Source organism: Triticum aestivum, chromosome 6B (genome assembly GCF_018294505.1).
Source record: "Triticum aestivum cultivar Chinese Spring chromosome 6B, IWGSC CS RefSeq v2.1, whole genome shotgun sequence".
Taxonomy (NCBI): Eukaryota; Viridiplantae; Streptophyta; class Magnoliopsida; order Poales; family Poaceae; genus Triticum; species Triticum aestivum.
The window spans coordinates 599133446-599142551 of record NC_057810.1 but is presented as its reverse complement, the minus strand read 5'-3'; positions in this window follow the sequence as shown (position 1 = coordinate 599142551).

Genomic DNA, 9106 nt, shown 5'->3' with positions numbered 1-9106 from the left:
ACATGGACTTCGGCTTTTCTTGGCCAAGGTGTGGGGCGATCCACTCGTCGCGGATGTTATGCTTAAAGGCCGCCAGGGCCTCGGCGTCCGGACAGTCAACAATTTGGTTCTTTTTAGTTAGGAACCGAGTCCAGAATTTTCTGGCTGACTCTCCGGGCTGTTGGGTAATGTGACTTAAGTCATCAGCATCCGGTGGTCGCACATAGGTGCCTTGGAAGTTGTCGAGGAATGCATCCTCAAGATTTTTCCCAACTGCTGATGGAATTCGCTGGCAGGCTATTCAGCCAATGTTTGGATGGCCCTTTGAGCTTGAGGGGGAGATACTTGATGGCATGTAGATCATCACCGCAAGCCATATGAATGTGGAGAAGGAAATCTTCAATCCACACCACGGGGTCTATTGTGCCATCGCATGACTCGATGTTCACAGGTTTGAACCCTTCTGGGAATTCATGATCCATTACTTCATCAGTGAAGCAAAGGGGGTGTGTGGCGCCTCTATGCCGGGCTATGTCACGACGCAGTCCGGCTAGGTATAGTCGGTTATGTTCGGCCCGGCTGGAATTATTACTAGTGTATCCGGCATGACGGTCATCGCCATGTGTTGTGGCGCGCCCTCGTGATCCGTAGATCGATCTTGGTTGTCCTGCGTTGTTTTCCAATGTGTCTCACAGGTCCTGCGTATTGCCCCGCGCCGTAGTGAACCGGCATGGCGGTGCGGGCTGGTACGTCGTTTTATCCCGGCCACGGGGTGGCCGGTCAGCCTCATCTTGTGCTGGTAGTGCAGTCTGTTCGGCCTCTTCCTCTAGCGACTTGTGCTTTGGGTATCCCCTGATGAGGGGCTCGAGTCCATATTCCTCGGCTGCCAGGACCTCAGTCCATCTGTCTGCAAGCAGATCTTGATCAGCTTGGAGCTGATGCTGCTTCTTTTTTAGGCTTCTTGCAGTGGCTATAAGCCGGCGCTTAAAGTGCTCCTGCTCTATGGGATCCTCCGGTACGCCGAATTCATCGTCACCGAGGCTCACCTCGTCTTCGGAGGGAGGCATGTAGTTGTCGTCCTCCAAGTATTTGTCTGTCGCCTGTTCATCTGGGCTGACCTGCCCGTCTTCTTGTTCGGCCTGCTCGAAGGTAGGATGATCAGGATTATATTCCTCTTCGGCGCCATCTGGATTGTTTTCTTCTCCAGTGCCAGTGTTGCTGTGGCGGGGCTTAGGGCGGCGCCGATGACGCCCATGCTTTGATCTCTTCCCTGAGGGGTTATCTCCTGTTGCCTCATCGCCTTTGTTTTCTTTTGGAGTATCCACCATATATATATCATATGAAGAGGTGGCAGTCCAGCGCCCTATGGGCGGTGGTTCCTATTCTTCTCCCGCATTGTCGTCTATACCGTCGATGTCTTCGGAGTTGAAGTTAAGCACGTCGATCAAATCATCGATTGTGGCTATGAAGTGGGTGGTGGGTGGGTAACGAATTTCTTTGTCGCCTGCTTCCCACTCGAGCCGAACATAGTTCGGCCAGGAATCTCCTAACAGAGAGAGACCTTAATGAATTTAGCACATCGCCCAAGGGGGAGTGTTGAAATATATCCGTGGCGGTGAACTCCATTACTAGAGCCCAATCGGGCTTGATGTGCCCGGGCACTCGTGGTTCGGAACCCATGTCCGGACACAGGTCCGGGGGTTCGGTGACGCAGATCCCCTTAACGGCGGAATCTGTGTTCGGCTCTACCGCCGAAGAGTATGCGGCCTCCATGGTGGGGTCCATCCACCCGTCCTCGGTTGACGTGATCTGCCCCGGATTTAGGTCCGGAGCGGCTGTAGGGGTGATATCCCGAATATTGTCCGGTAGCAGATTTAAGTCATGCTCATCGTGACTATTCGGCACTCCCGATGCAGGACCGAATCCGTCGAAGATCAAGTCTCCGCGGATATCGGCCGTGTAATTCAAGTTCCCAAACCTGACCTAATGGCCAGGGGCATGGCTGTCGATCTGCTCCAGATGGCCAAGCAAGTTGGCCCGCAGTGCAAAGCTGTCGAACACAAAGATTTGTCCGGGGAGAAAAGTCTCACCCTGGACTGCGTTGTTGAAGGTTGGGGGAGCCATCGAGCCTTACAACGACGACATAGAGGAACTCTCAATGAAAGCACCAATGTCGGTGTCAAAACTGGCGGATCTCGGGTAGGGGGTCCCGAACTATGCGTCTAAGGCTAATGGTAACAGGAGACTGGGGACACGATGTTTTACCCAGGTTTGGGCCCTCTCGATGGAGGTAATACCCTACTTCCTGCTTGATTAATCTTGATGATATGAGTATTACAAGAGTTGATCCACCACGAGATCGTAGAGGCTAAACCCTAGAAGCTAGCCTATGGTATGATTGTTGTTGTCCTACGGACCAAACCCTCCGGTTTATATAGGCACCGGAGGGGGCTAGGGTTACATAGAGTCGATTACAGAGAAGGAGATCTACATCCGAATCGCCAAGCTTGCCTTCCATGCAAAGGAGAGTCCCATCCGGACACGGGACGAAGTCTTCAATCTTGTATCTTCATAGTCCAACAGTCCGGCCAAAGTACATAGTCTGGCTGTCCGGATACCCCCTTATCCAGGAATCCCTCAGGGACCGTCAGTAAATTCATTTTGGCAGTTCAAATAGAAATATTCTTTGAAGAGGTCAACACTAGGTTATTCTTGAAGGCATACTTCACAAAAGACCTGTAAGTTGCAAATGTTGGAAATGGAGTTGGGCCCGATATCTTGAGGATGAAGTTGCATAAAGTGCAGAACATCATAGAAGAATTTTGACCCGGGCGGTGAGAATCCCTAGTTCATGTGATCAGTGAAGATGATAACTTCGTTGGCTTGCGGCTAAGGTTTGGATTCACCCGGATTAGGAGCGCGCCAGTGAATGACGTCTTTGGCCGGTAAAAAACCAATCTTTACATAGTCTTAAAGCATTGACTCAGTAACAATGGATGGAACCCAGTCGAATGATATGACTATCTTGGTCATGATTGGGTGCACGACCTACAATAAAGTAATTCAAGATGTCATTAAACCGGCAGATGTGTGGCGAGTTACAAGTTGTCGTTTCAACTGCTATACAAGGATAAAGCTACAGAGGTTCAGTTCAGAACAAGCCAACTTGGTTAAACCGGAAGATGGCCGGGTTATGGATTTAAGTGGATGATGGCGGCTTAAGCGGGGCCTAATGTAATATGGCGGATCAGGGTTTATGTCATAAGCCGCCATGGCACTTTTGGGGATTTAAATCTATCAATTGAAAATTTTGCTAAGTGGCAAACAAACAGATTTTGCAAGTTAGAGCTATAATTTTGGATCTGTAACAGTTCAGAAAAGGCAGTGAAAGTAAAACCTAAGGTGGCGGCAGAGAAAAAACTTGTATATGTTGATGTGGTTTTTTACAAAGAGATGCTACTTTAATGGCAAAAATGGTGACAAAACTACTTCCACACAAGATCTACGGCCTATCCAGATTGAAAGTTGTAGGAGTTGAAGAAGATAAGGAAGAACAGCAAGAACACCGATGAACAGCGCAAACCCTAAAAGCAGATCTGAGATGAAAGAGGGAGGCGCGCTTACAGGCGATGAGGATCAGCGGTGGCACACTGGAGTTCTCTGGTCTTGTCAGGTCGTTGTGGCGGCCTGAGTTGGTGCAGCAACTAGAGGTTGAGACGGCAGAGTTCGAGCACTCATGCGGCTGAGAGGAGGAGGAAGACGAAGAAGGAAGCAGGGGGGAAATGAGAGAGATCCCCGTCCCTATTTATAAGGGGGCGAGTACAAGGCATGCACGGGAATCGAGGAGGCCGAAATCATCGCATGGCTATAGGGATGCCTTGATTTTCGGGATGTTTATTAAGATAAGGTTCAGTTAAGATGATGTGGGCCTCGTGCGGAGTTAAGGTGAAATGGCGTCATGGAGGTTTAAGAGGATTTCAAGAGCTGACGTCATGGCGGGTTACAACAGGTGGTGCAGATTTTACAAGTCAGGTGTTGAAGATTGATATGAACAAGTTCAAATCAACCTGGGGCCTAATGTTGGGGATATAACTACTGGGTATGAACCGCCCAGGAGGGGCTGGGTCATACCACTAGCGATAACCCATGAAGGTGGCGGGTCATACAAGCCTGCTGGCGGCCCAAGACCCAGAGGTGACTTAGGGCCCAGGAGGATGAACCGCCATGAGAATAAACTTGTATTGTAAGGTAGGCTTAGTTAGTCATCGAGCCGGACACGTTGTCTATGATCCGGCCAGGACTCTGTAAGCCGCCGGGCGTCAACCTGTGTATATAAAGGGACGACCAAGCAGTGAGTTAGGCAGGAAAGAAAGAGATCAAGAACTAGGTCAAGTGTATCCGCTCCCTGGTAATCAAAGCCCAAGCAATAACCATGCTACTGGATTAGGCTGTTACCTCCACCACGAGGGGTCGAACCAGTATAAACTCTCTGTGTCCCCTATCCCGTTTAACCCCTTCAAGCTAACTACGTTGCGATGGCTCCACACCTAAGTCCTTACACTAGGACATCTGACGTGATAATTCCACGACAGTTAGCTTACAACCAAGATATCTTGCATTGCACATGAGTGCATTCATGATTTCTAAAAGCGATCAAGTCTTAATAGTCAAAGTGTCAAACAAAATTGTGAAGTATGGCAGCAAAGAAATACTAGGGGCCAGCAATCAGAAGCGCAACCCACAATTAGGAGACAGGTTCATCTGCATTCTCCAATATGATGAATGATACGTCTCCAACATATCTATAATTTTTGATTGTTCCATGCTGTTATATTATCATTCTTGGATGTTTTCCAATCATTTTATAGTCATTATATATCATTTTTGGTACTAACCTATTGACATAATGCCCAGTGCTAGTTGTTGTTTTCTGCATGTTTTTTACATTGCATGAAATCAATACCAAACAGAGTCCAAACGCAGAGAAACTTTTTGAGGATTTTTTTGGGCCAGAAGACATCTAGTGGGCTAGGAATGCACCTGAGGGGAGCTCCGAGGGGAGCACAACCCACCAGGGCGCGACTGGGGGCCCAGGCGTGCCCCGGTGGGTTGTGCCCTCCTCGTTGGCCTCCCGCACCGCCTCTTTGCTCTATAAATACCCCAATATTCCAGAAACCCTAGTGGAATCGATGAAAATCAATTCCAGCCGCCACAAAGTCTAGAACCACCAGATCCAATCTAGACACCATCTCGGAGGGCTTCATCATGTCCATTGGTGCCTCTCTGATGATGCGTGAGTAGTTCTTTGTAGACCTACACGGGTCCGTAGTTAGTAGCTAGATGGCTTCCTCTCTCTCTCTCTCTCTCTCTTGATTATCAATACAATGGTCTCTTGGAGGTCCATATGATGTAAGTCTTTTTGCGGTGTGTTTGTTGGGATCCGATGAACTTTGAGTTTATGATCACATCTATGTTTTTATCCATGAAAGTTATTTGAGTCTTCTTTGATCTCTTATATGCATGATTGATTATAGCCTCGTATTTCTTCTTTGATATTTGGGTTTTGTTTGGCCAACTTGATCTATTTATCTTGCAATGGGAAGAGGTCCTTTGTGATGGGTTTGATCTTAGGGTGCTTTATCCCAGTGACAGAAAGGGAAACGACATGTATGTATCGTTGCTATTAAGGATAACAAGATGGCATCTATTTCTACATAAATAGATCTTGTCTACATCATCTCATCATTCTTATTGCATTACTCCGTTTTCCATGAACTTATGCACTAGATGCATGCTCGATAGTGGTCGATGTGTAGAGTAATAGTAGTAGATGCAGGCAGGAATCGGTCCACTAATCTTGGATGTGATGCCTATATAATGATCATTGTCTGGATATCGTCATGATTATTTGAAGTTCTATCAATTGCCCAACAGTAATTGTTTTCCCACCGTTTGCTATTTTTCTCAAGAGAAGCCACTAGTGAAACCTACGGCCCCCGGGTCTCTTTTCATCATATTCGCCTTTGCGATCTATTTTCATTTGCTTTTATTTTCAGATATATGAAACCAAAAATACAAAAATACCTTGCTGCAATTTATTTGTTCTGCGATCTATTTATCCTATCTACCACATTTATCTCACCTTATCTTGCCTACTTGAGGCGTCGTACCCAAAAGGGATTGACAACCCCTTTAACACGTCGGGTTGTGAGTATTTGTTATTTGTGTGCAGGGGTTGTTTACGTGGTGTTAGGAGGTTCTCCTACTGGTTCGATAACCTTGTTCTCATCACTGAGGAAAATACCTACCGTCGCTATACTGCATCATCCCTTCCTCTTTGGGGAAATACCGACATAGTTTTAGCAGACATCAATGAAGCAGGAGTGCTACACATGTTTTATGCTATTTTACTTGAGAGAGCAGCGGGAGTGATTAGCTAGCTAGAATGAGTTTGAAGATTATGATGTGCTACACTATGACTATGATGATTAAATAGCTAGTGTTGGTGGCAATGACTATGATGATTATTATTAGCTAGTGTTGGTGGTGATTAGATAGCTACACTATGACTATGATAATTAAATAGTGTTGGTGGTAATGACTATGATGATTATTAGCTAGTGTTGTTGGTGATGATATGATGTAAGAGTTTTTATATTAACATGATGATGATGTTGATCATGATTATCATGATGATTTGTTATTATGATCATGATTAGTTATTATATCATTGGTGGAAGGAACGCGGATTAGATTCATGTGGATGGATCAAAAGTGACCAAAAGTTGAATTAATAGGATCGTCGTCCTAATTTAACTTTTGATTCATCCAAATGAATCTAATCCATGTTTTTTCCTCACAATGATATATTAATTCATCATGGACATAATGATATAACAACCTCTTAATTGGTACTGTATCAAAATTTGTATAATGGCGTATAAATACACTAAAAAATGGAAAACAGAATACTAGTAGCGCTGGATAGGAAACACGGTACTACTAGTTAGATTAGCAGCAGTGCAAGAAACAACACACGTTATAGCTATATGTCTTAGCAGTAGAGTGTGCTGCACGTGCTAGTGCTAATGAATAGATATAGCGCCTTACTAGTAGTGTTGGTCCCTACGCTACTAGTAGGCATAAAACCCACACTACTACTAGGCTTTTCCCTAGTAGTGAGGAGGGGGTGATCGAAGCCATCAACATCACCAATGATCCTCTCATCATGGGAGCACCAATCTTCATCAACATCTTCACCAGTACCATCTCATCTCAAAGCCTAGTTCATCTCTTGTATTCAATCATTGTCCCAAAACCTTAGATTGGTATCTGTGGGTTGTAGTAGTGTTGATTACATCTTGTAGTTTATGCTAATTGGTTTATTTGGTGGAAGATTATATGTTTAGATCATAAAGCATATTCTATACACCTCCGATTGTGAACATGAATATAATTTGTGAGTAGTTATTTTTGTTCTTGAGGACATGTGAGAAGTCTTGTTATAATTAATCACGTGAAGTTGGTATTTTTTTCGATATTTCGATGATATGTATGTTGCTCTTCCTTTAGTGGTTTCATGTGAACATTGACTACATGGCACTTTACCTTACTTGGGCCTAAGGGAAGGCATTGGGGAGTAATAAGTAGATGATGGGTTGTGAGAGTGACAAAAGCTTAAACCCTAGTTTATGCATTATTCGGTAAGAGGATTATTTGGACCCATATGTTTCATACTATGGTTAGATTTATCTTCATTTTTCTTTCGTAGTTGCGGATGCTTGCGAGGGGGGGTAATCATAAGAAGGTTTCTTGTTCATGTAAGAACAACACCCTAACACTAGTCCACCCACATATCAAGTTATCAAAGTAGTGAACGCAAATCAACTAAACATGGTGAACATGACAAGATGACAATTCCCATGTGTCATCGAGAACGCTTTGCTTTTATATAAGAAAACTTTCCGCTTGTCCTTTGCGGCCTCCAGATGTAATCGCGTAAGAACAGAAGCTTGCGACAGTGAAAAAAGTGTTTTGGGTGGCTTCTTGTTGGTTTGGGAATATTTGGGAATTTATAGGGATGGAATTAGGTCAAACAGAGTTGCGTGGGAGTCAAGAGCTTAGTGGATGTGTGATAACCCACAAGTATAGGGGATCAGTTGTAGCCTTTCTCGATAAATAAGAGTGTCGAACCCAACAAGGAGCTAAAGGTAGAACAAATATTCCCTCAAGTTCTATCGACCACCGATGCAACTCTACACACACTTGACGTTCGCTTTACCTAGAACAAGTATGAAACTAGAAGTACTTTGTAGGTGTGATATGATAGGTTTGCAAGATAATAAAGAACGCGTAAATAAAAACTAGGGGCTATTTAGATAAAGAAACAACTAAGTTAGTTTTAGTAGAGAGATTTTTGTCACAGGAAAGTTATTTATCCATAGGCAATCTATAACTAGACCGGTAATCATTATTGCAATTTGTAAGTGCATCTAGTGCCCCTTAGTGATTTTGGTGTATTGAAGACATATAGGTTAAGGGACTAATGTGTTTGTGAGTGTACATAGGTTCTATAAGTCGATGAGGTGTTTGATATTTATGATGAAAGTCGACCCCTAAAAATGTATGCCTTCAGTTGAAGACTTTGGTTTTCTTGAAGACTTTGAAACTGAGGAAATTAGTGTGACCTTGAAGACTTTGGTATTAATGCGAGGACTATGAAGCGTGAAGACTTTTGTTTTCATAGTTTTATTTTCTCTTTCTTCAGTCATAGGAAACACCATACTGTTAAAGGGGGTCGGGGTAAAACTAAGGAAACACTTTCCAGGTGATGCTCATCTCAAAGCCTACACATACCCAATCCTTTTGAGTGAAACCATTGGAAATCTCATACAGTTCAGTCAATTTCTTTAGTGAAAGAGACGAAGATCTTCTATTCTCTGAAGAATTTGTTCTGACTGAGGACTTAGGAATTAGCCAGTGCGGATTGCCTACACAGTGAGGAACATGATAGTCCTAAGGAATTTGAGAGCTCAAATTTCTGACCATTGTTGTGTTATGCGCCAACTGTCCAAAATATCCTACCCACCTAACAGTCATATCATTGAAGGGCATTTATGTCTTATCA